Source organism: Microcaecilia unicolor, chromosome 3, assembly GCF_901765095.1.
Source record: "Microcaecilia unicolor chromosome 3, aMicUni1.1, whole genome shotgun sequence".
Taxonomy (NCBI): Eukaryota; Metazoa; Chordata; class Amphibia; order Gymnophiona; family Siphonopidae; genus Microcaecilia; species Microcaecilia unicolor.
Window position 1 is genome coordinate 511645612 of NC_044033.1, and position 24500 is coordinate 511670111.

At 43.1% G+C, this 24500-nt stretch overlaps 1 protein-coding gene across 8 annotated transcripts in view; it reads left to right on the forward strand.

The window, feature by feature from the left end:
• The window catches only part of LOC115467294 (clathrin coat assembly protein AP180-like), a 330594-nt gene that overhangs the window by 150464 nt on the left and 155630 nt on the right, over positions 1-24500 (forward strand). The window lies entirely within an intron of this gene.

The window sequence follows — 24500 nt, forward strand, 5'->3', positions numbered from 1 at the left end:
CAGCAGTAGTAAGATATACTGATAAGATGCAACAGACACCAAGATATGCTTCCTAGTTACCACCCTTGGGGAGGGAGGAGAGAAAATAACTCATACACAATGAATTATGGGGTAACGGCATCTTCTCTTATATACATTATCAGTTCTGGGAGGGATCCCCAAAGTGATGATCACTTTGGTCCTGGCACTGCTCGGTGAGTCCGAGGAGCAGGTCAGAACTCCTGGGTGTGAGTCTTCAGTTTGTTACACCAACAAGAGTGTGTGCCTTTGTTTGATTGGCCCGGCCCTAAGGGAGGTGCTTTCAGTCTGGAAGATTGTAACTTGAGGTAGCTCCATGGGCGTAGACTGGGGGGGGGCGAGGGGGGCAGTGCCCCCCCAAACGACGAGCGACTTACCCGACATCGCTTCGGCGAACTGGCGGGCAGGGCACCACTGAGTAAAAGCAACAAGCAGGCACGCTTGTCTCTGTCCGTTTCCCTGCCCTCTCAGCGTCCCGCCCGAAAGGAAATGACCTCAGAGGAAGGCGGGACACAGAGTCAGAGAGGGCAGGGAAGCGGACGGAGACGAGCGTGCCTGCTTGCTGCTTTTACAACCTCCGCTTGCTCGCCGACCCGCCTGTTCGTCGCTGGGAAATGCTGGCTCCTCACTCCTACACAAGCTACACCTACACACACACTCCTGTCTAGTCCACTGGAAGGTAGGAAGCCATTTGGTAAATCTCTGCTGTCACTCCCCCGTGCAGCGTTCACTCAAACCTGTGAGCTGCTGCATCCACGTGTTCTTTATGGGAGACAGATGCTGGGAAGGGGGAGGGGGGAGACGCTGGATAGAATGGGGAAGGGGATGGATAGAAACATATTAGCATATTCATTTGCATATATATATGCAAATGAATATGCTAATATGCTCTGCCCCATCCTTTGCCCCCCCCCCCCCCCCAAATGAAACAGTCAAACTACGCCCATGGGTAGCTCTATGAATCATTACTGATGCTCTCCCTCTCTCTAATCCCGCACCCTCATGGGAGCCTTAAGTTTGATGAATTCAGGCTTCAAAAAAATAATGATGCTCTGTGTACTGCTTTTTTATCAGTTTTGTGAGTTGCTCATGGAAACATATTCCATTAAGTAGCAAGATGTTCAGCCACACAAACATTCGTCTTCCAATGGCAAATTTCATTTTGGTTTCCTATTTTAACATAGATAATAGCAAGCCAAACAAATTAAAATCTCTTAATGTATCTGCAAACTGTAAGTTTTAAGTCTATATAGATATATTCATGAAAAAGCAACCTGAAATAAGCTTTTGACTTTTTGTGGCATATAAATAAGTCAGGCTTAAGCTATATCCTCACTGGAAGGACTTTCTGTGCCTGCGTTCTGGCCACAGATAACTCATGAGACGAACATAACTGATTTTGAATGAATGGTAGAGATTGTTGTCTGCACTAGAGAGCTGCACGGCTTCCGTCCCCGCGGGAATCCCGCGGAACCCGTGGGATTCCCGCAGGGACGGAGGCAGTTCCTGCGGGGTTCCCGCGGGGATGGAAGCTGTTCTGCGGGGTTCCCGCGGGGACGGAGTCAGTTCCTGCAGGGTTCCCGCGGGGATGGAACCAGTTCTGTGGGCTTCCCGTGGAAGTGTAAGCTGCACCTGCACCAGCCTCTCATCTACCGAATACCAATTTATTTGAGTGCTCTCCTCCTCCTCCTCCTCTTTGCTTTAACAGCATAAATGTGGAAAGTCTTCCATTAAGGAGGTGGTAGAGTCACAAATGATGACGGAATTCAAAAAGGCATGGGATGAACACAGAGGATCTCTAATTAGAAAATGGAAGTTATATAAAACCTAACCTTAAATGGCTGCATGTGTGTGGATGTGTCAAGTGACGCTTAGATGGGGACTCTGGCTGTGATGAACTAGAGCTGATACCTGGCAGACTTGTATGGTCTGTGTCTTATACATGGCAATCTGGTGTAGGATGGGCTGGAAAGGGCTTAGACAGCAACTTCAGTGGCTGGAACATGAGGACAGTGCTGGACAGACTTTTATGGTCTGTGTCCCACAAATGAGAACATGAATAGGCTGGAGTGGGCTTCGATGGCAACTCCAGCAGTTGGAACATAAGGATGGGGCCAGATAGACTCCTGTGGTCTTTGTTCCAGAAACACAAAAGAAAGACCATAATCAAGTATATAATATCACACTCGTTGATTTAATGATGAATTGATCATGAGTGTGACTATTGGGCAGAGTGGATGGACCGTTCAGGTCTATTTGCTGTCACTTACTATGTTACTATTAATCCTCTTTGCTCCCAGGCTGGTGCACAGACCTCAGCTCTGACACAGGCACGAGAATCAGATGTCACCTGACCTACTGGCGCGTGCATGTGGCGACCTCTCAGCACACACTGCCAGTGAATCAGAGACAAATCTTACATGTGCACACCAGTGTGTTCCAAGTTCCAACTTCCGTTCCTTCCTTGCCTACAGTGCTGTGGCTCAAATCCAGAGAGAGACTGAGGGAGCTGACTGGAACTTTCTTTTATGTACTATTAAATTCTTACGGGGATGGGTGGGGATGGTTTAAATTCTTGCGGGGACGGGTGGGGACGGGTTGGGATGGTTTAAATTTTTGCGGGGATGGGTAAGATTCCAGTGGGGATGGGTGGGGACGGGTAAGATTCCAGCGGGGACGGGCGGGGATGGGTAAGATTTCTGTCCCCGTGCAACTCTCTGCACCCTCCAGCTCTTGAGACAGTGACGGGCATTTGTGAAGGAGGAGGTGGACAATTAAGCCATTGGATGAGTGGAAGGTGGACCACTAGATGCTTGCTCATGGTGGTAATGTCTAATGCCTATAAATAGCGGTGATTAGACGTAAGGTATATGGTATGAGAAATGGCGCACATAAGTATCAGCTAAGCGCTTTTCCCCTTTTTTATTTTTCTTTTCTGATTTGAATTTTAAGAACATATATTAGTGCAACACTATTTAGGTCGGTCGCATTTGTGCACTTGCGATCACTACAGACGTGCGATCACTAGAAACTGTATACACCCTAGGAGTCTCCTTTGGAGGGAAGCAGTGGCGTAGCCACAGGTGGGCCGGGGCCCACCCACTTAGGGCTCAAGCCCACCCAACAGTAGCACACGTTTAGTGGTAGCTGTGGAATCCCAAGCTCGGCCAACTGAAGACATCCTCCAGATTTTTTATTTTTTATTTTTGTTACATTTGTACCCCACGCTTTCCCACTCATGGCAGGCTCAATGCGGCTTACATGGGGCAATGGAGGGTTAAGTGACTTACCCAGAGTCACAAGGAGCTGCCTGTGCCTGAAGTGGGAATCGAACTCAGTTCCTCAGTTCCCCAGGACCAAAGTCCACCACCCTAACCACTAGGCCACTCCTCCTCCACTGTTGCTACTATTTGAGATTCTGCTATTCCACTAGCAACATTCCATGTAGAAGTCGGCCCTTGCAGATCACCAATGTGGCCGCGCAGGCTTCTGCTTCTGTGAGTCTGATGTCCTGCACATGCAGGACGTCAGACTCACAGAAACAGATGCCTGCGCAGCCTTCTACATGGAATGTTGCTAGTGGAATAGCAACATTCCAGTAGAATCTCCAATAGTAGCAACATTCCATGTAGAATCTCCAATAGTATCTATTTTATTTTTGTTACATTTGTACCCTGCGCTTTCCCACTCATGGCAGGCTCTCAATGCGGCTTACATGGGGCAATGGAGGGTTAAGTGACTTGCCCAGAGTCACAAGGAGCTGCCTGTGCCGGGAATCCAACTCAGTTCCTCAGTTCCCAGGACCAAAGTCCACCACCCTAACCACTAGGCCACTCCTCCAGATGGTAACGAAAACGCTACTCTCCATGATACCGGCACCTGCGTATATTCAGTTTTCAGCGCATGCCTGCTGCAGACTGCCAAGGTGGAAAGAAGCGTTTTCCCACCAGCTGAGATATTTTTTTGGGTGGTGGTTGGGGGTAGGGGAGGACAATTGCTGCCCACCCACTTCTTCCCTAGGCCCACCCAAACTCTGTGTCTGGCTACGCCCCTGGAGGGAAGGGAAGCACTAATCCCTTAATTCTATTAAAGTCACCAAAAATTGCATGCACAAGTTTGGGTGTGTGCTCGGTTTGTGTGCGCTATTTAATTGAATAACGAGCCAATTAGTGGCAGTACTTGGCTTTTTAATAGGCAATTAGTGTTAATTGAAATCAATTAACATGTATGCACATAAATGGGAAGGTGTTTTGGGGTGGAGTGTGGGCGAGGATTCCAGTTACATGCGCAATTATAGAGTAAGGGCATTCCGCATGTAAATTAAAGCAGGGGCATTTGCACTATGTTTTCTTTGGTGCAGATGGATGCGCCTAAATTTACGCATGATCCCTGCACTTAAGCGCTATTCTATAAACCGCACCTAAGTTTAGGTGCAGCTTATAAACTGGCACTTAGTGTTTTTTGTTTTTGTTTTTTCTGGCACAGATTTCTTTTCTTTTTTTTTTTGGCTCGATGTTATAGTATTTTCCCTTGAGTGGGTGATCAACATTTTTGAGGGCTAAGGTTGATCTTTATCTGCTGTCATTTACTATGTTACTGTGTTTGGGGTTTACGCGGAGCAGCTCGAGTGATTTAGACCGAGACTAGGAAACACCTGTCGGAGACAGTCGAAACATGGCCTGTGTTGGGTCAATTTGTCAGCATTGCATGATTGGAGAATAAAACTTTGGTCACCTGGACATTGTGGTTGGCTTTTTTTTTCACTCTTTTTGGTTTGTCTATGGGGTTGCGCTATCCGTAGTTGCGCTATCTGAGCTAAGGTCATCAAGTTACATAGATTAAAGCTGTCGGACATCTCCGTAAAATAACATTGTGGGCTAGTGGTAGTTTTCTATCTTTTAACCAGTTTTTAATCCACAGTAGAACACTACCTCCTATCTCATGACTTTCCAATTTCCTCTGGAGTCTTTCATGAGGTACTTTGTCAAACGCCTTCTGAAAATCCAGATACACAATATCGACCAGTTCACCTCTATCTACATGTTCACCTATTCAAAGAAATGTAGTAGGTTGGTGAGGCAAGATTTCCCTTCACTAAATCCATGTTGGCTTTGTCTCGTTAATTCGTGCTTTTGAATATGCTCAGTAATTTTGTTCTTTATAATAGTCTGTACCATGTTGCCCAGCACCGACGTCAGGCTCACTGGTGTATAATTTCCTGGATCACCTCTGGAACCTTTTTTTAAAAATCAGCATTACATTGACCACCCTCCAATCTTCCGGTACCATGCTTGATTTTAAATATAAATTACATATTACTAACAGTAGTTCTGCAAGTTTTTCAATTCTGTCAGTACTCTGACATGAATACCATCCAGTCCATGTGATTTGCTACTCTTCAGTTTGTCAGATTGCACCATTACATCTTCCAGATTTATGAATAGATTGGATGGACTGCATTGGAGCTTTCCAGGGACTTTGACAATTTCAGAAGTTTTAGAACAAGGTCAGTACCAGGCAGGCTTTTATGGTCTATGCCCTGAAAATGGCAAGGACAAATCAAGATCAGTTATACATATGAAGTATCACATCATACCTTACTTATGTAATGAGTTTATCTTGTTGGGCAAACTGGGTGGACCGTAGAGGTCTTTATCTGCTGTCATCTACTATGTTACAATATTAGATCTGCAGAGGTCTGACAGTGACAAACCTCCGTTACCCATTTGTAAAGATAACTGAGGTAATCGCAATTTGGGGTGGCTATTAATCCATAGAAATTTCCGAAGGAGACGATTATGTATTCTTAGATCATTAGCAGTGAGGTATATGGGGAAAGTTTGCAGGACATTTAACTTGAGGAAATATCATATATAGTGCTATGTAGCCTTGTAAGTGTAGAGGTAAGTTGGTCCACAGTTGTAATACATCCTTTGTTTTTTGTAATTAATAAGTCATATTAACCCAGTAATGCTCAGATTCCTAGAAGGGTAAATACTTAGGTATTTTATTTCTTCTATCCATTTTAAAGAAAAGTAATCTTGTCAAGTCACAGAAGTATGACTACCATAAGACATTAACTCAGACTTGGCTAAATTGAGTTTTAATCCTCCTTGTTAGTGTTTGTTGGGCTCCAGTGGCGTTCCTAGGGGCGCTGACACCCGGGGTGGATCGCCGATGCGCCCCCACCCCCCAGCGAAAGAACCCCCTCTCCCCGGGTGCACGCCGCTGGGGGGGGGGGGGTGCCGTGCGCCTGTCAGCGTCATTCGTTTCCATGCTCCCTCTGCCCCGGAACAGGTAACTTCCTGTTCCGGGGCAGAGGGAGCATGGAAACGAACGACACTGACCGGCGCGTGGCACCCCCCCCCCTTGGTACGCCACTGTTGGGCTCTAGGTAAGGAATGTTAGGCCGAGTCAAAATTAACAGTAGGTCATTAGCAAAGGCCATGACCTTAATATGAAAAGTTCCAATCTGAACTCCACAAATGTCATCATGTCTTAAAGGTTCCAAATGAAGACTAAATAACATTGGAGAGAGTGGACAGCCATATCTCATTCCTCTTTGGAAAGAAAAATCTGACAAGGTGCCATTCACCGTCACTGCTGCTGTTGGGATATTTTACAAAATTTTGACCATATCTAAGAAGGGGCCTTGCAAGCCAGCCTTCTCTAACACATTGAATAAAAATGTCCAATTAACAGAATCAAATGCCTTGTCAGCATCTAAACTAGTTAGCCCAGCTGAGATCTTATGAAGTTCAGTGCGTCAAAGCGGGGATAACTCTCTACATATTCCAAAGTGATTGATTGCCTGCCTGGCACAACCCCCATTTGAACACTATGACCATGCTTTTACCCTAGGTTAATACAATCTACATAGTAACATAGTAGATGACGGCAGAAAAAGACCTGCACGGTCCATCCAGTCTGCCCAACAAGATAACTCATATGTGCTACTTTTTGTGTATACCCTACTTTGATTTGTACCTGTGCTCTTCAGGGCACAGACCGTATAAGTCTGCCCCGCACTATCCCCGCCTCCCAACCACCAGCCCCACCTCCCAACCACCCCCCCCCCCCCCTCCAACCACTGGCTCTGGCACAGACCGTATAAGTCTACTGGCTAATATTTTCTCAAAAAGTTTCAATTTGCAGTTTAACAAGAGAAATTGGTCTATACAGTTCTGCTTTTGTGGGGGCCCCGCCTGGTTTAGAAATAATGGTGATAATTGCTCAGATAGTATATTGAGGGAATTGTTTGTCAGAAATAACTCGATTCTAGTGAGCTGTTGCAGGTGAAGTGATCTGATCTTGTAGTAACTTATAAAATTCTACAGTGAACCCATCTTGGCCTATGGTTTTATATAATTGGGCCTGCTTAATAGCATCATGCATGTCATTAGCAGAGATGGGCTGATGTAGGACTTGGAGATCCAAATTTGCAAAACCAGTGCATCCCAGGGTCCATTATGATGCAGATTTTCCAAAGATACCAGTCTCTCCTGATTTAAAAAAAAAATCCTTATAACATTGATAGAAAACATTTTTATCAGTTGGGAGTAGAGCCATTGCTTAATGGTTAGTGCAGTAGGCTTTGATCCTGGCAACCTGGCTTCGATTCCCACTGCAGCTCCTTGTGACCCAGGGCAAGTCATTTAACCCTCCATTGCCCCAGGTACCAAAACCTTAGATTGTGAGCCCCCTAGGGACCTGAATATCATGTGTACAGCACTGCATATGTCTAGTAGCGCTATAGAAATGATTAGTAGTAGCAGTAGAGTGGACACAAGTTTCACAGAGAGGCCGGTTGATGCATCAAATGCCCTACCTAGGGAGGTGGTGGAGACATAAGCTGTGACTGCATTCAAAAAGATGTGGAATGAACACAGAGGATCCCTAATTAGAAAGAGGATGGTATAAAACCAAAACTTAAATTACTGCGTGCATGTTGACGCGTTGAGTGGTGCTCAACCTGCGACTCCAGCTGTAAGGAACTAAAGCCAAGGCCGAGCAGACTTCTACGGTCTGTGTCCCATATATGGCGAGATGGTTCAAGATAGGCTGGAGCAAACTTTTCAGAGCAACTCCAGTAGCTGGGACATAGTGCCGGACAGACTTCTACAGTCTTCGTACCAAAAATGGTTAAGAAAAATCAGTATCAAGTTTATATATTTTATACCATGTTCATTGTTGGTTTAATCATAAATTGAGTTTGACCGGTCTTTATCTGCTGTCATCTATTATGTTACTAGGCTATTGATCCCTCTTTGTCTCTAGAACCCCTTGATATAAAATGTCTTTACAAAAATGGGGTCCCAACCAAGGAAAGGCTAAGTAAGAGAGCAATTTACCAGTTTTGTGACTGAAACTATGTGGTTTATTTATAATAAAGATGACGATTCTCACATAAAGCATGCCAGTGGTTCCCAAACCTGGTCCTGGAGGCACCCCAGCCAGTCAGGTTTTCAGGATATCCACCATGAATATTCGTAAGAGAGATTTGCATGGACTGCCTCCACTGCATGCAAATCTATTTCATGAATACTCAACGGTGGGTATCCTGAAAACCTGACTGGCTGGGGTGCCTCCAGGACCAGGTTGGGGAACCACTGTAGTACGCAATTCTTCCTGAGCAACCTGTAGGGCATCTTTGTTTCCTGACCCAGGAGACCTACCTAATTTGTTTACATTGCTATATTTGTTTTTCTAAATTTAAAACTGTCTGCACTTGCTCCTTCATTTAGATGCTACGTGTACAATAATTTCTCCACTGAGAACTATTAGCAGTCTCCCAGAAGAGAACAGAATTTTCCACACGAACAGTATTCTCGTTTATCCAGCAAATATTTCTGAAAAAAGGGAATCAGAATACAAATCTCCATCTACCCTCAGATCACCCAAACTGCATCTCCCCCCCCCCCCCCCCCCCCCCCCCGCCAATCAGATGTCCGTCCAAAAGGATAAGAATCTCTGAATCCATGACACAAATTTTCTACTGAAGGATAGAAACAAAAACGTAGCCAATTATGGACATGGCTCTATCTAGTGGATGAAATACTCTCCATACATCAAGCAAATTCAGCATTTTACAGAAAGTTCTTCAACCCCCTAGAGGTTCCCTCTCCTCCTTTCCTAGGGCCATAAGTTTTGTTTGTTTTTTTTTAATCCAGTTTTTCATCCATAAAAGCATTAAAATGTTCTCTTATCAGGGAGCCCAGTGTGCTTCTGTCATGCAAAGTTTTAACAATGTTTGATAAAAGGATTAATCATATTTGAAGTATATACACTCAACGGTGTGATCATCTGCCCTTGAACTTCCAAAGAGACCAAGACATCTTCCCTGGGCATCTTTATTAGATTTCAGAATTTTAAAAGGAATAGATTTATTAAGTAGAATAGCAGTTTCTGAGTTGTTCCCTGCCAGATTTACTTATTTACTGCATTTATATCCCGCCTTTATCCAAGGCGGTTAACAATATTCATGTACGTAGTCTTGAACACATAACGATCGCTAAGCACGTTAAGGTAAAACATGATCACTAGACCGGTCCTAACCAAGAAAGAAAAAAAAGAAAACACAGAGAAAGAAGGGTCAATTAGATAAATCTTCATGTAGCCAAAAAGGCTTTCACAAACGGATGCGTTTTTAGCAGCCGTTTGAATTGTTGAATGTCTTTTCACATGATCTCAGGTACCTGGGTAGAGCATTCCACGCAGATGGGGCAGCGATAGAGAAGGCCCTGCAGTTTTGTCTCAGCGTAATTATATGATTTAGCGGAAGGTAAACAGAGCTGATAAGATGTCTCGGATCTTAGTGCTCATTTTGGTTTATACGATCGCAGGGTATTTCGAAAATAGGCTGGAACGTTCCCAAATATAGGCTGATGAATCAATACACGAGTCTTGAATTGAACTCTGTATGTTACCGGGAGCCAGTGTAATTTTTTTTGGTGTAGTTAATATGTTCGGACCTTGAGATTCCAGTGATCAGTCATGCAGCTGCGTTTTGGATGACCTGCAGAGCTTGGAATCGGGATGATGATATTCCCAGAAATTGAGCACCTTGCCTACGCAGTTCCTCTTCAGTTTCATAAGTCTGACAGGTGGGCTTCTTGGAGACAAGCTGTTTGAATATTTTCTTCTCTTAAGGGCTTGGAGAACTTTAGCTCTTTCCCCCAGGGAGTTAATGGCAGCTACATTCCAAGAACAGATTTTCAAAGGAGAGGTGAGCATTCCACAAAGAATAATTGTATCAAAAGGAAAAACAGATTCTACTACCTTAGGTTCCCCCACCCCACCCCCCACCCTTTAGCTCTCTTCTGCAATTTAGCTGACTCATCCCCACTGCTTTTTACCACAGACCTGTCCATAAAATTGTACCCAAACAAAATAATGGTCCGCTATGCAGTTAAGCATCTTATGACCCCCGAGTATTCTTTTCGTAAGCGCTGCAAAGCCTGGTTGTTTCTTGAAGAACATAAGAATAGCCATACTGGGTCAGACCAAAGGTTCATCTATCCCAGTATCCTGCTTCCAGCGGTGGCTAATCCAGATCACAAGTATCTGGCAGAAACTCAAACAGTAGCAACGTTCCATGCTACCAATCCCAGGGCAAGCAGTGACTTCCCTCATGTCCATCTCAATAACAGACTATGGACTTTTCCTCCAAGAACTTAACAATTTTTTTTAAACCCAGATGTTCTAACCGCTATTCTCTGGCAACGAAATTTGTTGAATGAAAAAATATTTCCTTCTATTTGTTTTAAAATTATTTCTATGTAACTTCCTTGAGTGTCCCCTAGTCTTTGTACTTTTTGACAGATTAAAAAATTGGTTCACTTTTACACATTCCTACACCATTTATGGTTCATCATTGTATGCAGGAAGGTGATATAAGCCAGTACATTTAAAATATTTAAAAAGCCATTAGTATTGGTACAGGGATTGTAATTGAGGCTGTTGACATGAAGTCATCGCCTTCTGGCCTCAGATGTGCTGTGGGGCAGCACTTTACAAAACCAGAACACTGTACCAGTGATTTCATGGCAAGAATCCTAAAAGGGAACTTTAAAACAATACAGGAACGTAAGACCTTTGAAGTCAGAATGATTAAATATTTTGACACCCACCAGACAGGACTTAACAAAGATCTGGGTTTTCTAGCCCATTATAAACCATAAAATTGTACTGCTTTGTCACCCTCCTGTCTCCATGCATATCTCCTTGTCCCTCATCCACCCGACTCTTCCTGTCTCTCTCCTGTCCACCCCCATCCTGTTAGACTGTCACTGGAATGGTTTGATGTTTCACTTATATATACTGTCATCTACCAACATTTGCTTATTTCCGATCTGACGAAGAAGGGCAACCTTCGAAAGCTAATCAAGAAATGTATTAAGTTATGTCCAATAAAAAAGGTATCATCTTATTTTCTTTTCTGTTGTATTTTGTTTTATTTCCGATGATGGCCTCAGATGGAAATCTTTTTGTGGATTTTCAGTTTTCGGCCTTGGGGATAAAAAGCTCTCAAGAGTTGTAATATAGGGGTAGTTGTTCCTCACATTTGAAACACTGATTTATGAATCTGAGTCGCCCTGGGACTACTTTTTGTTCTGAGTACTTAAATTCTGAACAGGAGTAGGGCTACAGGCTTCCCTTCCTATTTTCCTTTACCGCAGACCAACAGTATTCTACTGCACTTCTGTGGACTGTCTAGTCATTCTGTTTTGTTTTCTTAAATAATGCAGTACCCTCAAGGAGCTGGTGGCAGTGCCCATCCAACATCTATAGGATGTTCAGAAACAAATATGGGGTATTATACTCACGGTTCAAATCAAAGAAGGTGAACTCAAAAGTATCACATCTAAGATGCTCAAGGATTCAATAAGATCTGGTTGCCATACTAATCTGTGGCAAATTGAATCCCTGCTGAAAGACAGATAACTCCATGAACCATTCCTTGTTACCCAAGGACACAATACTATTATTTTTGGCAGGAAGTTGGCAGAATCCTGTGCTCACTTTCTGCATAGCATTTCCTCAAATGTTCATAATTGAATACATTCATTCTACTCTTCCTTAAGTTTAGAGTAGTGATTTTCATTATTTTTGAAGCAGGGGCTACATAAGTATCACAAAACACCTAGCATCCACCTGGGGTTAACCCTATGGCCACCTAAAGGATCAGTCCCAGCACTGTTCAGGCCTACCTGTGCTCATGCTGTACACTGGCATACCCTCCATCCCACCGCACTAGGTTTTCTCTTCTCTCTGGGTAAGTTATCACACCTGTAAGTTATCCCATCAGTGGTTTCTAAGGACACTGGGGCCACAATCCACGAGGTCTTACAGCTCTTAGAAAACACCCACAGACCCAAAACACAAACCACCAGGATTCTTAGTCCAGGACAACAGAGCTAATAAACTAATAGGTTTATTATCAGAAAAATGGAACAGTGGAAAAGATTTAACCGGCAAACAATAGCAGGTAACTTAACAGATTTCAATATTAAAACTAGCTGCACACTTTATTACTACCTGAGTAGCACCTGGGGGGAGTTCAGGAAAATTAACTACTCAGGTTTTGAACAGGGTGATCTCAGTGCACAGATGTTTAACCTCCACACTCCCTTGCTGAGACTAAAGATTTCCAGCATATTTTGGCTGGATGTTTGAACTACAGTGCTAATCAGAGCTCAGAGCATTAACTCAAGGGGGTGTCTGGCCAATAACAGTACAGGTTACGTTCCCTCAGGGCTTAAGCTGAAAAGAAACTGTCACCTCTGCAACAGCTTAAAAGGAGAGGACAGACACCACCTGCTGGTCAAACAAAGGAAATGTATACCATAAAAATAGCTATACAAATTACAAGCAGGAATATCTCCTGTTTCGCCACAATCAGCAAAATGTATTCAGTATGAGAATCAGAACTGTTACCAGTCAAAGTGCCCAGTGCCTCAGTCAGTGAAACAAGGGAAGGTCATCCTGCAATGAAACCTCCTGTCCTACTGTTCATTCACACTCAGATCAACCTGTGTAAGTAAAATGAAGTCTGATACTCCATAATTGCTCTCTCCCTGAGCCCATCTTGTCTCCTCCAACAAACATAAAATGTTCTGACGGATGCCTTCATCTTAACATGGAAAGACTGCTGTATCAATATTTTCATGCAGTTCTGAAAGCACTTAAGAGATTGTGTTTTATAAAATTAAATTAGTTCAGATAATCAAGCAGTCTTCTTTCCTGAGCAAGAAGGAATGAACAGGTTCATTCCTTCTGCATCAGCATGATTGTTAGTGTGGACCTCAATCTCAAACATTTTGTAGCCCACTTAATCCCCAAAATTTGATCCAAAGCCGTTCACAATCAGCATGTTAAAAAAACATATCAACTTTACAGTCAATGAAAAAGAAAAAAAAAACAAATGAATAATTTTGGAACAAATCTTTTTCAAAAATATGTAGAATAAGTCTTTAGTTGTTTACAAAGCAAAGAATGCGTAAGCTGTTGCTTAATAGATAAAGGTACATTATTTGGAATTGGAGTAGCCTGGAAAGAGAGAGAAGTTCCAAATATTTTCTTGAATCAAATGCCCTTAGAAAATGGGAAATGAAATAGATGATGATCGATAGATTGGAAGGTTTTTGCCAGATGAGTTAAATAGTGCTGCTCCATTGACGATCTTGAAGATGAATCAAGTCAACTTAAACACAAGATGCACCTACATTGGAAACCAATGTAGTGTCTAATTGTATATAAAAGTTATTTACCTCTAGTTCTAAAGAGAGAGATGTCCAAGATGATACCCAGCACCTTTGCTGTGCAGTCAATCTGCAGATATTCTCTTCAGCCCAATGGGATTTTGTCAAGGCTGTATAAAATGCAGGGGTTCTCAACCCAATCCTCGGGACACATCTAGCAAGTCAGGTTTTCATGATACCTACAATGAATATTCATGAGATTAAATTTGCATGCCCTACCTCCATTGTATGCAAATTTAATCTCATGCATATTCATTTGAGTATCCTGAAAACCTGACTGGGTTGAGAACCTCTGGTCTAATGGGATGACTTTAAGAGCCACATAACTGATAGGAAAATCAGTGTTCTTCCTTAGATATGATGACCCTAGTTGTGAAAAGATTACATATAACAAGGCATCAACAAATGATGTTATTAAACCCTTTGTCTGAATTAAATGCGTAGCCCTAAAGAATTTACCAACAGAAAATAAGTCCGATTAATTCTTAAGCTATTACACCAGAGGTGGATGGCCTCTGTCCTCAGGCTACAACCCAGTCAGGTTTTTGGAATTTCCCCAATGAATATGCCTGAGACCTATTTGCATACAATGGAGGCGGTTGCCCCACCCCTATGTTACACAGTACCCAAGGATCCTACTTCATTCAACTTTCATTCTTTAGGGCTTATGGTTTGGATGCTGAAAACAAAATAGTGTATTCCCTTGGTTTTTTTGAAATTGTGTCTCAGGTCTGTATGGCTTCTAAGACAGTCAACAGGAAGAACGTAGCTGTTAAAAGTAGAGGTTTGCCTTCTGTATAAGGGCAAGGCCCCAGACTTCCATTTGTCCTACATAAAAACTTCTGAAACACTATCTCTTAGTCTGTATGAAAAACCTACTTGGTCATGCTCCACTCAGTGCAGCTACCACTTATCACCATATAGAAGGTAACCTGATCTTTGTAGAAGCTCCTAGTTGTCATTGATATCATGCATGCTTCACTTGAAGCCTCCAACCAAGTCACCACCTATATTTTGGGATGTCAGTGTGGTGCTTGATTTTACCGCACTGGCGTCTGCCTCTGCGGTGTGCTGTAAGCCACATTGAGCCTGATGCTGTTGGGAAAATGTGGGGTATAAATGAGATAATAATAAAAATCCCATTCAAGCCTCAATCTCTTATGGTCTCAAGTACCCAACACTAAAAGGTCATGGTTTTCGATAGCAAGTCTTTAGCATGCAATTGGCAAGCTCCAGTCGTAGTGACTTATTGTCACAGCTGGGTCAACCACTACAAGCAACACCAAGGACCATAGACCTAAGTCACATAGTTTCACTTATAACAGCCCCCTTTCCATTTTGAGTTGAGCCTTCTAGTATTGTGAGACTTCCAGAACTTGGTGCACAAGCCTGAGGTGTTCCTGCATAAGCAGAGTAGACTGGTTACTAGATGGAAGGAGGCAAGAGATGGGCCAGTGTGCACGATCACAATGATGAGACCCAACAGGGCAGCTTGCAGAACAGGGACAAAACTAACCAATAGGCAGTAGAATGGTAAAAGAAAAAAGGCTAAGGTCAGGGTTGGCAGAACACGTTCATATATAAAGATCAAAAGTAATAGCATTTAGGAGCTTGCAAGTAAGGCTTATCCAAGGGATTAGGCAGAATGGGAACATCAAACTATAAAAAGTTATAGGGAGCCAATCAGAGAAGATGCATTCCTAAGAACCAGTCAAGTAAAAGTGCATTCTCAGTGGGCCAATCAGAGCAACCTGCATCGTTAGGCTGTGACTGGGAGCAGTATAAGAAAGGAAGAGACTGCAGTTCACCCCTTATGCAAGGGGAGCATTCTGGGGTATAAGTATTTTTTATTTATTTATTGCACTTGTATCCCACATTTTCCCACCTATTTGCAGGCTCAATGTGGCTGACAGAGACCTGTTATGGCATCACCATATCAGGGCAGAGAGTACAGTTGGTGTTATACAGAAGTCAAGGAAAACAAGATTTGGTCAAAGCAGTTATAGAAAGATACATTCTGTGTTAAGGTAGATAGGTGTTGTTTCGAAGATCGTTATGGGTTCTCCTGGCCGGCCTTGTTAAATACGTAGGTTTTTCCACAATAAGAGTTGTGGCTCTTATTCTAAAAGCCTGTCTAAGGCGATATTGGACTTCCACCGTAATCAGCCAATCATTCTAAGCCTTGTGCTCCCAAAGGTGAATAAGCATTTAAACTGGACCATAACAAAGTCGTGAAGGTCCACAAACTTGAACTTGATGTAGCTAAAGTTGATATCTTCAGTCCAGCTAAAAATTGGTTTCTTTGGTTATTCTGAAGTAGTTAAGCTCTAGATAAGGCTGTCAAACTGAAGGCTATATTAGTTTCTCATCTAATAAAGGATTCTAGTGAGGAGATTTGCAAGGCTGTACATGGTTTTCTTCTACTTGATTACTGAATCGTCATGCAAAATAGCTTTGGTTAATCCTTTAGGGTTTCTGAGGGTTATGATTCAAATAAATTTTGACTCTACAGAGAATATATTTGAAGTCATCTTTGAATACAAGCATATGAAAAATAAAAAGGATTTGTACCTCAAAATGCTTCTTTTCCCATTGACAGTCTCCCCCCCCCCCCCCCCCCCCACACACACATTTTTATGTTGAAAGACAGTATCCTTACCTATGGATTTCTATTTGTACAACTGATCCTCTTTCTGAGCATCAGATGTTACCCGCTTGAGCAGCTGATTATCCTTTGGTAAATGGAAAACACATGTTAAGAATAAGCAATTAATTTTCCAGATCATTTCATGGTTTCCGTGTCATTTCTTGAGCTGTATGCAAACTACTCTCATTACTGCAGAGAAAGAAGATTGTTCATTTAAAATTAGGTTCTGTAAAAATAAACAATAATTAAAAATTAAAATTTTAGAGCCACACTGAGAAAATGAGAAAAACCAAAAGGATCTGTGTTAAAAGAAAGCATTAATTGGCTTAAGTAGCATTTGTTAGATCAATTATATCTCATAATATTCTTGCTATTGCATTCTAGTTACTGTCAATACTTCTGAATGCTTTGTCTTTAATACTTTGTTTCAATGTTGAAATATAGAGGGTAATTTTGTAAGAGCGCCCAGGCAGGTATGGCATATAAATGCATGTGTTTTAATGAAAGGGAAATGGAACTTGATATACCGCCTTTCTGAGGTTTTTGCAACTACATTCAAAGTGGTTTACTTATATTCAGGTACTTATTTTGTACCAGGGGCAATGGAGGGTTAAGTGACTTGCCCAGAGTCACAAGGAACTGCACTGGGAATTGAACTCAGTTCCCCAGGATCAAAGTCCACTGCACTAACCACTAGGCTACTCTTCCACTAGCAACATTCCATGTAGAAGCCTGCCCTTGCAGCTCAGCAATGTGTCCGCGTAGGCTACTGCTTCTGTGAGTCTGACGTCCTGCACATACGTGCAGGACGTCACAGAAACAGAAGCCTGCGTGGCCACGTTGCTGATCTGCAAGACCAGGCTTCTACATGGAATGTTGTTAGTGGAATAGTAACATTAACATTCCATGTAGAATCTCAAATAGTAGCAACAGAATCTCAATAGTAGCAACATTCCATGTAGAATCTACAAATAGTTTAAACATTCCATGTAGAATCTCAAATAGTAGCAACAGAATCTCAATAGTAGCAACATTCCATCTAGAATCTCCAATAGGGAAAGGGAAATGTGACTTGATATACCGCCTTTCTGAGGTTTTTGCAACTACATTCAAAGCGGTTTACATATATTCAGGTACTTATTTTGTACCAGGGGCAATGGAGGGTTAAGTGACTTGCCCAGAGTCACAAGGAGCTGCAGTGGGAATTGAACCCAGTTCCCCAGGATCAAAGTCCACTGCTCTAACCACTAGGCTACTCCTCCTTTTAATCAATGGCACATATGAAGGCAATATATGTGCCTTTGATTAAAAAAAAATAACTCACCTTACCTTCCCCACCCCCCCTCCAAAATGAAGGGAAGCCTACACATTTGCACCTGTTCTGATTCAGGATTGAATATCAGTATTTCCTCAGCAATATTTCATATGGAACTTCATTAAAAGCTTTCTCAAAATCTAAATACACTATAGCAACTACCTCACCTTTATCCATATGTGTTCACACCTTCAAAAATAAGTAGCACATTAGTGAAGCGGGATTTCCCTTAGTTAAATCCATGTTGGCTGTGTCCCATGAAACCATGTCTGTGTATTCAGTAGTGTTGTCCTAATATAACAGTTTTACTATTTTATCTGGTGCTGACTTCAGGCTCACTGGTCTGTAGTTGACGGATCAACCCTGGAACCCTTTTTACATTGGCGACCCCTCAATCTTCAGGTGCCATAGAATACTTTAATTATGAAATTGCAGGATTACTATTAATAACCTGCAACCTATTATAGAGTTCTCTCAGTACTCTGAGCTCTGTACCATCTGTTTGAGGTGATTTACTGCTGTTTAGGCTGTTGATTTTGCCTATTTACATCTTTCAGTTCATTGAGATTTAATTTATTTTCTCCAAATCGTCACTATAAAATACTATTTCTGGCATGGGTAACACCCTTAACATCTTCCTTAGTAAAGACCAAAGCAAAGAATTCATTTAGTTGCTCCATTATGGCCTTGAGCTCCCTGAGTGCCCTTTTTGTTTTGTGATGATGTAATGGTCAAATTAATTCCTTCACAGACTTCCTGCTTCCAATGTACTTGAACCCAAGCTTCTCTTTAATGTTTTGCCTTATCAAAGCTTTGCATCCAACTTGCCAATACATATGCTGTTTCTTCTTTTCTTCATTCAGATCCTTTTTCGAAAAATGTTGTGACTAGAATAGCCTCTTTCACCTTACCTTTTAACCATGCTGACTGTTATTTTGGCCTGCCTTCTGCCTTTTTTAATATGTGGAATACGTCTGGTCTGGGCTTCCAAGATGGTATGTTTTTTAATGCCCACACCTGATTTCAACTCTTTAGCATTTGTAGCTGCATCTTCTAGATTTTTTTAAAACTGTTTTCCTTATATTGTCATAGTAGCCCTTTGAAAGTTAAATACTAATACAGCCTTTGCTCTGATTATTAACTCCAGATTTGATCACTGAAAGGATGGTGTCCAGCAAGATAGGCAAATTGAGAAAACTGGCAGCTATGAACCATTATGCAATTTTAGCCCCACCTAATTCAAAATGGAGGCGAGAAACCTGCTACCAGCTCAGTTTTACCAAAGTTCCAAGCCCATTTATTCTGTCCTAAGTTATTCACAAGATTTAAGCAAGCAACTCTGACTGTACCTTAGCCAAATCTTGCTCAAGAGCCAAGCAAGGCTTGTTGGATGTCTGCATACATCTGCACAAAAGTCATTCTAAAAGCAACCTCTCAAGTAGCTGAGCATAAATATTTAAAAAGCAACAGTGAGAGAGGACCCTGAGGAACCCTGGAAAAGAGGTCTTCCACTGAGAAGTTTGGCCCCATCTCACCTGATAGATACGATCTGAGTGAAAAGGGCAAACTAGGCAAGCACCATACCTGAGCAACCTATCTCACCTAATCTCCAAAGCAACACTACATGACTAATAAGTGTCAAAAGCACTAGAAAATCCAACACCTCCACCACTCAAGGAGTGACTGCCTTAACCCATTTTGGATCTCATCAACCAATGAAATTAGCTCATCCGTTTTAAGATGGGAGATCAGTGTTGTTTTTTTGTCTTTGTTCTTTTTTGGTTTTTTTACAGCCTGGCTCTTAAGAGGGTGAGACTTGGGAAAAGAGGTTATTCCCATCAGGTGGTTTCTACCCAATTACAGTCCAGGAAAAAATGGTCCTCACCGATGTAGTCTGAGGCTTGGTGTCAGGACTGAGGGCTTTGCCCTCTAGGTTCAGCGGTTCTTGATATTCTGGCCTTTTTACAGAAAGGCCTTGAAGGGTCTAGCTTTGAACTCTTACAAGTTCAGCATGTGGTCTTAGATCATTAGAAGCCTTTTTTGGGACCAACCTTTGTTCTCGTACCTGGATGTTGTGTGTTTGAAAAGGCATGAAGCATCTATGCACCCCCTTGTCAGAAACGTCCCAAGGATGCACTTAATGTTGTCTCTTCCACCTTGGTACAGGCTCCATTTGAGATATTTTGGGATGCACCTTAAGGATATAACACTGAAAACTGCATTGCTCACGACCAGTGTGATAAACACAGGTTTGCCCTACCCCAAGGAAGCCGCCAGAGAGCGCTCTTCTACAAGAAACTGGGAAAATGCCATGATAGAGCCAGTAGAGGGAGCTCCAAGGGAATATCTGGGTTATACCCTGAAGGGACAGCTAGAGGGCGCTCATGTCGTAGGATCAGCTTTTCCCTATAGAGGCCACCAGGTGGAGCTGTCGAAGTGGGGAAGGGAAAGGTAGAGAAGGAGAGTTCTGGACTGAGACCTTACTGGAACCAAGGGGGCAGGGCCTAAAGAGGTGGGGAGGATTATTGATCACCTCATAAATTCCTTTCTCCCAGTGGAGAGAGAAAGGAGGGGGGTCAACCCCGGCTGGGTCCTGGAAGGGTGACCCAGTTACACCAGCCAGGAGACTTCAATAACTCCAAGCTCTTCCTTGTTCAGAACCTTTTCTGATAATGTCTAATGGTTTGAATGGTACTTTCCTGTTTGCTTAAGATTTTTTTTTTCTCTTTTTAATGTTAATCAGGAGCTATCTCTTGATGTTTTGGAAACATCAGGTCATTTCAGGTCATGAGCACTCGGTGGATTTGCATTGGATAGATGGCTTAAAGGGTTCTAGGTTACCAAGAGTTTTTGTAGATCTGATCATCTTTGTTCTACCGCAGTTCAGAAAAAGGGCCCCTAAGTGATGAAAGTTCTGCAACTCTCCTTTATTCCCTGGTGGCTTCTAGACTTGATTATTGTAATATCTCTGCCGGCTCCCAATTATTTCACTCAAACTCCGAACGTTTCAGAACAATGCTGTCCGTATTCCTTCATAGGCCAGTTGAGTTGTCCATGTCTCTCCTCTTCTGAAACAACACCATTGGCTTCCTAACAAGACTGGGATTATTCACAAAGTTCTCACCATCACTTTTAATGCTCTCTTCCAGGTTCCCTTCCTTATCTTGCAGGTCTGATTACACCCTACTACCTCTGCACTCAGCTGTTGAGACTCATTTTATCCCTCCCGTTCACCGTGCAAGATTAAACTCTACTTGGCACTGAGCTACCTTCTGCCTTGCTCCATTCTTATGGAATTCTCTTCCCTCAGACTTGAGGTTGTAACTATCCTATCTTCACTTCCGCAGTCTTCTCAAAACCCATTTATTTTCTATTGCATTCAATGACTTCTCAAACCTAGTCACTCGCATGGAGTGGTCTCCAGCTCTTGAGCATCCTGGGTAGTCAGCTGTTATTTCCCCTCCTTCCCCTCTCATCCCATCTATTATCGCTTATCTTTATCTTTCTTTCCTGTTGTGCAATGGAGTTCTTTTCATTTTCCTTGTTTTAGTACTGTATACCAGTGGTGTAGCCACAGGTGGGCTTGGGTGGGCCAGGGCCCACCCATTTATGGCTCAGGCCCACCCAACAGTAGCACATGTTTAGTGGTAACTGGTGGGAATCCCAAGCTCCGCCGGCTGAAGATTTTCCCCTGATGGTAACGAAAACGCTACTCTCCACGACACCTGCGCATGCTCAGTTTTCAGTGCATGCCTGCTGCCAAGGTGGAAAGAAGCGTTTTCCGACCAGCTGAGATTTTTTTTTGGGGGGGGGGGGGGGACACTTGGTGCCCACCCAATTCTTGCCTAGGCCCACCCAAAATTTGTTGTCTAGCTACGCCCCTGCTGTATACTGCTTTGATGTTCGTGCCAACAGGCAGTATAACAAGTTCTCAATAAACATAATCCAGCTGTTTGCAGGACCTGAGGCAGCATATTTGTGTCAGGGTTGCCAGATGGGCGGTTTTCCCGCCCAATTGGGCGGTTTTCCGCAACCCGCCGCAGGAAACTTTTGCCCGCGCCAGGTTGCGGTTTTTTGGGCTCGTTTTGTTTTTTCTGTGCGGGTTTTAGGGCGGTTTTTCGGCCGGCGGGGGTGGGGCTAATGGCGACAGAGGCGGGGTTTCTGACGTTTTGGGAGGGGTTTGTTGACGTATTGGGCGGGGCTGATGACGGCGGGGGCGGGGCTGATGACGGAAGGGGCGGGGTTGATGACGGCGTGGGCGGGGTGATGACGGAAGGGGTGGGGTTGATGACGTCGTGGTGGAGTGTGTGCAGTTTTTGGGCGGGTTTTGGGCTGTTTTGTGTGGGAATTTTTTTTTTTTATATGGCAACCCTGATTTGTGAGTGTGTGTGGCTTTCTTTGCAGTAGAATGTATAAGATGAATCTGATTTCTCCAATTTACATGGTGTAGGTAAGATATGACTTTTGTGAAATTTTGCCAGCCTTTTGATGTCTCCTATGCAGGGCAGTAAAAATGAGCAGCCTGGGGATAGGTGTCAAGGTGGAAGACTGGATTAGAAACTGGTCGAATGATGGAGAGTAGTCGTAAATAATAAGAATGAATTGGTCCTTGGACTGTTCCCAAATACATTCATGAAAGATATTACGGAGGGGTCAGAAGCAGTATGCTTTTTTGCAAATAGAATGGTATCTCTGAGGTAGTAGAATTGAGATGTCACCTAAGACAGCAAAGTGGGAAAATGCTTGTCAGTTGGATCCGTCAAAAGTGCAGAAGTCTGCTCCGTATAATCCATCAGCTCCTCAGTTCTCAGGAAGTCACTACTTGCTTCTGGTTCCAGCTGTGCTGAGAGGAATTCCTCCCTCCGCTCTCCCCACCCAGGAGGAATCACATACTATCTTTATCCAGGGAAACTGGGCCCTGTCCCTACTGCCCCCTCTAGTGATCACCTGTGGGAATAGCAACCCTTTCGCTAAGAGATTCTTCCCGATTCCCCTTCCTGGAATACTCTCCGGGTTTTTGGCTTCTCCTTTCTGCTTATGCTTTGAAAGGGGTTTGGTTTTCCTAATGTCTCTCCTTCTGGTGGGGTTTCCTAACCTTGCCTCATCGCAGTACTCATTTGAAATCACTTAAGCAACCCAAGACCCGTTCTCTCTAACATGTCCAACCTGTCCTGTCAACCCTTCCTCCCACCACGTGTCTCAAATATGCCCAAAAAAGTATAACCTGCAGAAAAGGATGGTGAAATGGAGTGGGAAGTCTAACAAGTAGTGAAGCTGTGGGATGACACAGCCAGACTCAGGCTGTGTAGAGGGAGGTGAGCTGCCAGCCCTTCTCAAGGTAAAGGCCAGTTGCTGAGAGTTTGTTTGAACTGTTGGAACTTTATTAGCTGGAGCATACATCAAGGGAATTACCAGGAGTGCAAAGATGAGAACATTTATTTATATTATGGAACCTTTTCTTATTGTTGAGGCTTATATATTTTAGATTTGAAAGTAGGAAGTTTGTGATAAAAACAAAGACAACAAATCCCGGACCCACTCATTTCTTTTACCCTGACCTGAACTGTATGCAAACCCAAGCTTCCAGTGGAAAGCAGTTGTTTGTAGGGTGGAAAAAGGTTCCCACACCCCGGTGTGACTACAGTACCGACCCAAAACTGGATTAATCTGTGGGCAGATTGGCCCATTTTTGGATCTTAATTTGATGTAACTTACTGTGTTCAGAGAACACTTGTTACAGGCAATCAAGTTGACTTACTCTATATGGTAAGAACCACTGTATAAACAATTCGCCTGTAGCTTTTGAAGCTGTCCAGTGGAGGAGTGGCCTAGTGGTTAGGGTGGTGGACTTTGGTCCTGAGGAACTGAGGCACAGGCAGCTCCTTGTGACCCTGGGCAAGTCACTTAACCCTCCATTGCCCCACGTAAGCCGCATTGAGCCTGCCATGAGTGGGAAAGCGCGGGGTACAAACGTAACAAAAATAAAATAGATACTATTGGAGATTCTACATGGAATGTTGCTATTCCACTAGCAACATTCCATGTAGAAGGGCGCGCAGGCTTCTGTTTCTGTGAGTCTGATGTCCTGCACATACGTGCAGGACGTCAGACTCGCAGAAGCCTGCGCGGCCACATTGGTGATCTGCAAGGGCCGACTTCTACATGGAATGTTGCTAGTGGAATAGCAACATTCCATGTAGAATCTCAAATAGTAGCAATAGTGGAGGAAGAATCTCAAATAGTAGCAACAGTGGAGGAGTGGCCTAGTGGTTAGGGTGGTGGACTTTGGTCCTGGGGAACTGAGGAACTGAGTTCGATTCCCACTTCAGGCAAAGGCAGCTCCTTGTGACTCTGGGCAAGTCACTTAACCCTCCATTGCCCCATGTAAGCCGCATTGAGCCTGCCATGAGTGGGAAAGCGCGGGGTACAAATGTAACAAAAAAAATATATATATATATATATTTATATATATATATAAAACACGTCCTGCTTATTAGGATTTGTCAACTGGATTCATTTTAATTTGTTGCATTTAATAATCCATCAAATTCAAGTATAACAGGTTTAAAAAAAAGAATCAAAACACCACAAAGATGAGGACACAAATTAAACTGAAGAGATGAAACAGTGGCCAAGATAATTGAATATGTTTAACGATCAATGTGTTTCACTGTGTCAGGTTAGATCAGGAGGAGAAAAATATGGTTTTGTTGAAGATAGCAGTTAATACCTTAACCTCAGCTTCCCTGGTTTCCCACAG